General features: G+C 43.4%; 1 protein-coding gene across 2 annotated transcripts in view; it reads right to left on the minus strand.

Moving 5' to 3' along the window:
• Positions 1-3,506, minus strand: part of LOC131686169 (uncharacterized) — a 95,249-nt gene extending 91,743 nt beyond the window's left edge. For both annotated transcript variants that reach the window (XM_058970414.1, XM_058970406.1), the window contains exon 1: positions 2,701-3,506. The gene's annotated coding sequence lies outside the window, so the exon portion shown is untranslated. The remainder of the gene's footprint in view (positions 1-2,700) is intronic.
• Between the last annotated feature and the right edge of the window lie 4,295 nt (positions 3,507-7,801).

The following is a 7,801-nucleotide window of genomic DNA, read 5'->3' on the forward strand; positions in this document are numbered from 1 at the left end:
CGAACTCCAGCACAATTTTGAATCGAAGCCCTATCGCAAGGAACAATCAGGTGACAATTGTGAAGTTCTCAGTAGTGTATACAGCCTCTGGCAAGAAAAAAAATGTCGGACTAACAGTCGTCTGTCACGGCTGAACATTTCTTCAGTTAGATATACAATTTCAGTTTTACGGCTGAAATTTACATTAAATGAGAGACAGCCAGTCAGTGCCTCCTACCTGACTTCGAATAATATTGCAAACATATCTGTAGTGCACTTATTTTTAGAATTCAATAAAACTTAAGTGTACTGTTTATGCTCCATGTTAATGGCTTAGGGTTTTCGCTTTGCTTTCGACAGATTTTCCCAAATTAGTTTCCGTGATTTATTTCAGAAAAGTCATGCAGAGCTGCTTCGAAATTAAAAATGGTTGAAGTTTCTCCGAATGATACTCTATTTTCCATCGGTGTGTTTCGCCTTGTTTTTGCATTGTGTAAGGAAATAATAACCCTGAGGGTCTGCAAGAAACATTTTTATTTCCAACAATTTTTAACCGAAACTGTCTTGTCTATTCAGCAAAATTTCGTATGTTGAGAAAACGGCAATCTGCACCGGTAAAATACTTTTACTGATTCTTCTAATTCACGAATGAACTTTGTCTTATCGTAGTGAAAGTCCTGCTGCTCAAGTTTGTGTTAGTGCAATGTGATAGAACATTCATTGTATTCAAATTTCTATGTAACAGTTTTACATCATTCTTTAAACCTGAAGTCGTTCTCTGGTGACACTGTAATATACATTACTTATCATTTGGATTATCTTACAGACACTTGACATTCACCGCGGCATGACAGTTGCCGCAATTTTCATGAATTTCATTTCACTTTTTATTGACCGCCAAGGTCTGAAGACTTAATCTGTTTTATAAATTAAGTATAGATAAATCGTAAAATAAGTCAGAATAAGTGTGCCATTTTCGTGTACACACCAAATAATCGTTCGAGAATTGATCTAAGAAAGAAAATCAATGTAAAAACCAAAGGGCGCAAAACCGAGACTCCGCCAAGGTCGCAAGAAAACCACTCTACGGCCCTGACAGGGATACCAAGTATATTTTTCAAATGTTTTCACATTTAATAAAAAAAATCTTCATTTGTTTTCAAAAACCAGGACTCGAAATCGATTGTTGATTTTAAGCAAGCATTCTATCCGAAACTAGCAAGATTTCCGAATAAAATTGTCTTCAAAGTGTAAAAAAATGTTTTCGCAACATTTTAAATATCTTCAAAAAAATACAAGTCTTTAAATCTGGCATCTCTGCCTACGAGAGCAGAAAATTATAAATTCTTCAAGCCGCCGATATACGAAACGAAAAACCGCAGAAGCTGGTCGCGATTGCGATCCAAGTGGCCCGCGATAAAACTCTACGCTCACTGATCTCAGAACTAACTTCAAAAATGCTGTCACCGCCGCAGCCTACTCACAGCACAATGAAACCGATGTCACGCACGTCGATGCGACGCGAAGCGGAGCCTCTCGTGACTGTCCGATTTTGGGCGGTGGCAGCGGCGACGTTAATGATGATGATTAGTAGGAATTAGTGGTTTTTGATAGCGAGAACCTACCCGCACTCCCCTATCGAACCCCATTCCCGGATGTGTTTACTGGTTGGTTGGTTGGTTGAATCTTACCAAGTCGCGTCACCGCAATACTTTTTTTTTTATCTAAAGCAAACATCGAGAGGCGCGCTTATCTCGAATGGTTCAAAAATCCCCGACACTCTGGGTTTTCATCATCGCCATCATCGACGACGGATCGATTTCGAAATCTGGACACACACAGACGCTTTCCGGGAATCGATAAGAGCAGACGCGCATCACCTGTCCCAGAGCCAGGGGGAAAGGTTCCGAGTGGGTTCGGTGTGATGATGTGAGGGAGACGGGGGGGGTGACCGTTTAACTGGAACCCTCTCTGCGTTGTGATTCGATCACCGTGTGTGCAAGCTGCGCGCAATGTTTAACGTTTTCTTCGGGCGGCGATTGATAACCAGATCGAAGTCGGGTTTGTTTGTGTTACTTTTTTTTCTGTTCGAATGAGATAAGGAGCCTATTGCGATGATGGGATATGGGATGTTGTTTGCTTTTCGAGACCCGTCAGCCTTCGTTTTTTCCCCCGAAGTGGCCGCCGTGAATATGCGCACATCATCAGGAAGCGAGACTTCAGATCAGACAGATTACCTCTACAACGAAGTTGAAATAAAAATCGATCAAAAATTTCAACCTGCCCCCGTACCTATTTTGACAGATTTCCCGCTCGTCTCAAACACCTAGCCAACTGATTTTCACCGTAAAGAATCGGCATTTCTAATTAGCGCTCGAACGCAAAAAAAAAACTCGTTATCGCTTATCTCGATTCGACGAAAAGTAACGACGACGACGTCGAGCTAGGAACAGAAAAAAATAGCTCAACAGATGACAAATCATTTCTTACTATCGGCCTCAGACAGTTCGGGAAAAAGACGTCGGACTGACTGGGTGGGAGGTGCTACTACTATACATGTTAGACTGTAGCAGGCCGTACCCTGCGATGAGCTAACTCACGACGAACACGGCTTCGTGACCCTGACGGTTTCGCTACCCCGCTTACTGAGTTTCCCTTTTTCATACATGAACATACGGGTATTTATACGGGTACAAGACTGTTCAAAAAATAAAAACTTACCTTGAGCTCTCGTCGGCTGTCGTCTACGTCTACGACGCTGAAGTCCAAAACCGCAAAACAAAAAAAAACCCGTACGTCTCCTTCGCTGGTGGAGTTCTCTTCTCGAAGCACTTAATTTTCTTTTTTCGTCGGTCCTGCTTCTTCTTCTACTTCTTCTACCACTCGCAATTGCCAAATTTCAATCAATTTCCCCCAATCTTCAAAGGCACAATTTCATCACCCAGCTTCACATAATCCTTGTGTCATTTCATCACTCGCCGCTTAAATCAGGCACACTTGGATCGGCATTATTTCACCTCGCAGCAAATTACCTTTTGCTTTTATGACAGTTGTTTTCGTTATACTCGCGCACTGCACTACTTACTGACCCGCCAGCTCTATCCACCCTGTCCCCGTAAGCGGCACGTTCCGTGTCCGAAGTAAGGGGCCTAATCCGTACCAACTTTTTTTCCCAAACGAATCACACTAATAAAAACAATTAAAACCTCAAAACGTCACGTCGTCCTGCTTCCAGCAAAATTCAATATGCACCGCACACGTAACTGTCCTTGCGCGTCCACCACCGACCGCACGGTGTCCTCTGTTCTGCACTGTTCACTTCACTGCACGCTGGATCCGTGTGTCCCAGCAACTGTACTAACTAGTGGTTACGCTTCCCGAACCTATTACCTATTAGTTGGTTAGTGGTCGCGCGATTGATACCGTTTTTCTCGGTTACCCGTCGAGGAGAAGAGATGTTTCTTCCACGACAGTCTTGGCGGATATGACTACGAGAAATTGAGAAAGAAGTTTCTCATGCTGCTGGCTGGCTGCGCTGGCTGCGGGCAGAGCCTCCTTCGATATCTTCGATGATTCTCCTTGTGTGAACGCGCGCTCGCACTCGCTCGCACACAAACAAACTACGTAGCACAGACAAAATCGCCTCTCGTCTCCACGCGCTGATGGTGGTGCTGTGGGCTGCGCGTCATCGTCTCGCGGCAGACGATCATGTGCGGTCGGATCCGAATCTGGGAGAGAGTACAAACACATATACATACAAACGCTGGAACGAACGAGCGAGAGAGAAGCGAAAAGCGGTTTTCGCTTTTTCTCAAACCTATGCGTGTCCCCCCGACCGATCGATCGACCGAACCGTCGCTGATGATGCGATGTTGCTGTTGGTGGTGTTGGTTGATTAGATTCTCTTCTCTCACTCTCTATGTAGTTGATTCCACCACATCACTCTCACCTCAGGTGAATCGGGGATCATTCGCGTCTCAGCAGAAAAAAATGATCAGCGCACACGAGCATATGCTCGTGTCAAACAGCGTACGAGAGAGCGAGAGCGTACCGTAAGATCGAAGTGGTGAATATGTCATCACTCTATACATACAATTCACAAGTGGTGAGTTTTTCCGATGTTTTTATGCTCTTCTCCTCTCGCGGCTAACGAAACGAGAGTGGATGGAAATTTTTCGCATCCGAACAAAAGCGAGCAACAAAAATATAACATAACCGACGAAGACGACGAACATTGACTGCTCGCTTACTTGGATGGGGTGTTGTTTACCTTTTTCCGCCTTGCTGTACCCTCTCTGCTGCTGCTGCTGATCGAGTGTCGTTTTGTGTTGTCGATGACTGCTGGCAGCAGTGCTGCGATGATGACTTTATGTGCTTATTGGGTTTTTGGTATGGGGCGCGTCCAACTACCGGACTACCGACTGACGGACTGACGGACGGGGAAGCTAACCGAATCGAAGAAGGCCGCCGCAAGGAAAATGTGATAATTGCAAGACATTACGCCAAGACGGTGATGATAGTTTCTGGTGTTGTTGTTGTTGTTGTTGCTGCTGTCGTATATTTGCTTGCGAGACTTGTCTCTGTGGGCAATGGCAGTAGGCTGGTGGGATGAACTTTTTAAATCTTTTTGAATGAATGTGATTTGTCTGTATTCTTAGGAATTATAGCATAAACAATCCCTTTTACAAACACACAGCATATATTATGGGCGACGGTAAATTCCCAAAGAAACAATTTTATTACAAACCAGTCAGAAGAATTGAGTGGATTATGGGAATTAAACTTTATTTTGATTAACTTGCATTTTGCTTGTTTTATCGCTTTTGGAAGCTCGGATGCGATTCTCTAGAATTCTTGGTTGAAAGTTTCAAGCAGCACGATTTTTTTAAATCCTGTGTGGAATTCTCCATCGCGGTTGGAACTCTTCAGAAAATTCAGATGGAATTCATCGAAAATTTCGGGCGGGATTCCCCAGAAATCCCGGATGGAATTCTTTAGACATGCGATCCAGATCCAGAATTTCAGTGTGGATTTCTGGAGTATCTCATCCGGGATTTCTGGAAAGTTCCATCGCAGATTTTTGGAGAATGTAATTCTCTCCATCCGAGGGAGTTTAGAAAATTTCATGGAGGAAATATAATGAATCCATATGCTATTTATAAAGAATACCATACGAGATTTCAGGAGAATTCCTTTGCGGACTTCTGAGGAGTCCCCCGAATGATATTCTCAAGAAATGGCGGATAGATTCTCTATATATCCTCCATGAAATTTTCAAAAGTTTTCCGAATGAAGTTCTCCAGAGAATGACATTTCCAGAAATCCCAGATGAGATGCTTCAGAAATCCACGAAGAAATTCTCTTTTCCTTTTCGATCGGATTCTTTGGAAATCTCGGATGGGATTCTCCTGAAACACCGTATGAGAAATCCCGGACAGGATGTCCAATAATCCTGAAAGAGATTCTCCACTATGGGATGCTTCAGAAATCCCGGATGGGATTATCAAGAACTTCCAGATGGAACTCACCAGAAATCCCGGATGGGATTCTTCAAAAAGTTCAGAATGTATGGGATTCTCTAAAGATCCTCGATTAAATTCTTCATACTCTGAATAGGATTCTTTCGAAATTCCGGATGGGATCCACCAGATATTTTTTTTTTTCTATTCGTTTATTTGATAAGGCAGGTTTGCGTTAGCTTAAAGGTGCCAATTTTGATTTGTTTTACATTTTAAATTACTTAAAACTAGGGGCTTACATATTGATTTTTGAAATTAAACTAAGGCTAATTTATAGCTATACATATACACAAGGGGGTAGTATAATTTTCGTAAGATTAGAGGGGTCATTTAGTTTTTATGGCAATATGGTTTGACATTTTTAGCAATGAGATTATTGGAGCAAATAATGTTTAACTAAGGGGGAAAATTTTTACGACTATCTTAAAAGTAGAAATAATTAGAGGGCGTGATTAAATTTTGTAAAGATTCGGAGACATTAATTAGAGTTATTTTATGTGGTAGTAGAGTTGGGCATTTTCAACGAGATCATATAATATAATAGTTAAAACTAGAAAAGGCAAGAAGAGCTAAATGCTTCATGAAGATATTTGAGGGGGGGGGAAGGGGTGTTACTTCTGTGTATAAGAGTCAGGGGAAGTAGGGTGGACAAACATGGCAGGGGGAGAACATTATTTCAGTTTCAGACTTCGGGAGATCAACGGATGGATTACAGAATCAGGGTGGTCTTCATCAGGAAGAATCATGTACTGGGACGCCGGGTGGTCGTTCTCGAGATGGCAGGAGTTTCTCCAGACGATTTCGTAGTGCGGCTCAGATGTTGATCGGCTATATTTCGAGTTGTGCGTGTGATGTTCGTGCTTTAGGTCCCGTGTTTGTTGGCTCATTCGACAGGGATGTTTTGTGTCGCCTTGGAGTCGCATCAAACCATCGTGGGTGTATGGTACAGGTGGAAGAGAGCGCTTCTGAGAATGATAAGGAAAAAGGGGCAGTTAAAGTTGGATATTGATGGTTTTTATGAAGGTGTATATAAGGGACATATAGAGGACATCGCGGCTTGCCAACACATCTCGAACCGGGACGTTGGGTGGTCTTCCTCGGGCCCGGAGGGTGTCCATAAGCCGAGACCTGGCGGAACTGTACTCGGTGCACGCCCAGACTATGTGCTCTATATCGTGATAACCGTCGCCACAAGCGCAGATACCACTCTCCACGAGCCCAATACGTCGGAGATGTGCATCCAGCGTGTAATGGGTCGCCATGAGTCGGGACATCACACGAATGAAGTCACGACCCACATCCATCCCCTTGAACCAAGGTTTCGTCGATACCTTAGGGACTATCGAATGTAGCCACCTTCCTAGCTCCCCATTGCTCCACGAGGTTTGCCAACTTTCGAGGGTTCTCTGATGAGTAATACTGAAAAATTCGTGGAAGCAAATTGGTCTTTCAAAAGCGTCACCTTCAATGGCACCCACCTTAGCTAAGGAGTCCGCTTTCTCATTGCCCGGAATGGAGCAATGAGAAGGGACCCACACCAAGGTAATCTGGAAAGATTTGTCAGATAAAGCACTCAGTAGCTCCCGTATTTTCCCCAAAAAATACGAAGAATGCTTTCCATGTTTCATCGAGCGAATAGCGTCAATAGAACTCAGACTATCCGAGACGATGAAGTAATGGTCTGCGGGTAATGTGTCAATGACTCCAAGGGTAGCAGCTAGTTCTGCGGCGTAAACTGAAGCGGGGTCACCGAGTTTGTAGGAGGCGGTGAACTTTTGATTAAAAATACCGAAGCCAGTGGACCCTTCGAGGTTTGATCCGTCAGTATAAAACATCTTAGAACAGTCGACTTCGGAATTTATTATAAAAAATATTTGGAACCACTTGTGGGCGTATGTGGTCCGGAATTCCACTAATCTCGTTTTTCATGGATGTGTCGAAGAAAACAGTAGATTCAGAAGTATTTATGAAATGCACACGGTTGGGATTGTAAGAAGAAGGATTAATATTTTGCGCCATGTAGTCAAAGTACAGGGACATAAAACGGGTCTGAGAATTGAGTTCAACAAGCCTTTCGAAATTTTCAATCACCAACGGGTTCAAGATATCGCATCGAATGAGCAATCGATATGAGAGTTCCCAAAATCGATTTTTCAACGGGAGAACGCCTGACAGCACTTCGAGACTCATCGTATGGGTCGACTGCATGCACCCTAAGGCGATACGCAAACAACGATACTGAATTCTTTCGAGTTTGATGAAATGTATGTTCGCGGCGGAGCGAAAGCAGAAGCATCCGTATT

This window comes from Topomyia yanbarensis, chromosome 1, assembly GCF_030247195.1.
Source record: "Topomyia yanbarensis strain Yona2022 chromosome 1, ASM3024719v1, whole genome shotgun sequence".
Classification (NCBI taxonomy): domain Eukaryota; kingdom Metazoa; phylum Arthropoda; class Insecta; order Diptera; family Culicidae; genus Topomyia; species Topomyia yanbarensis.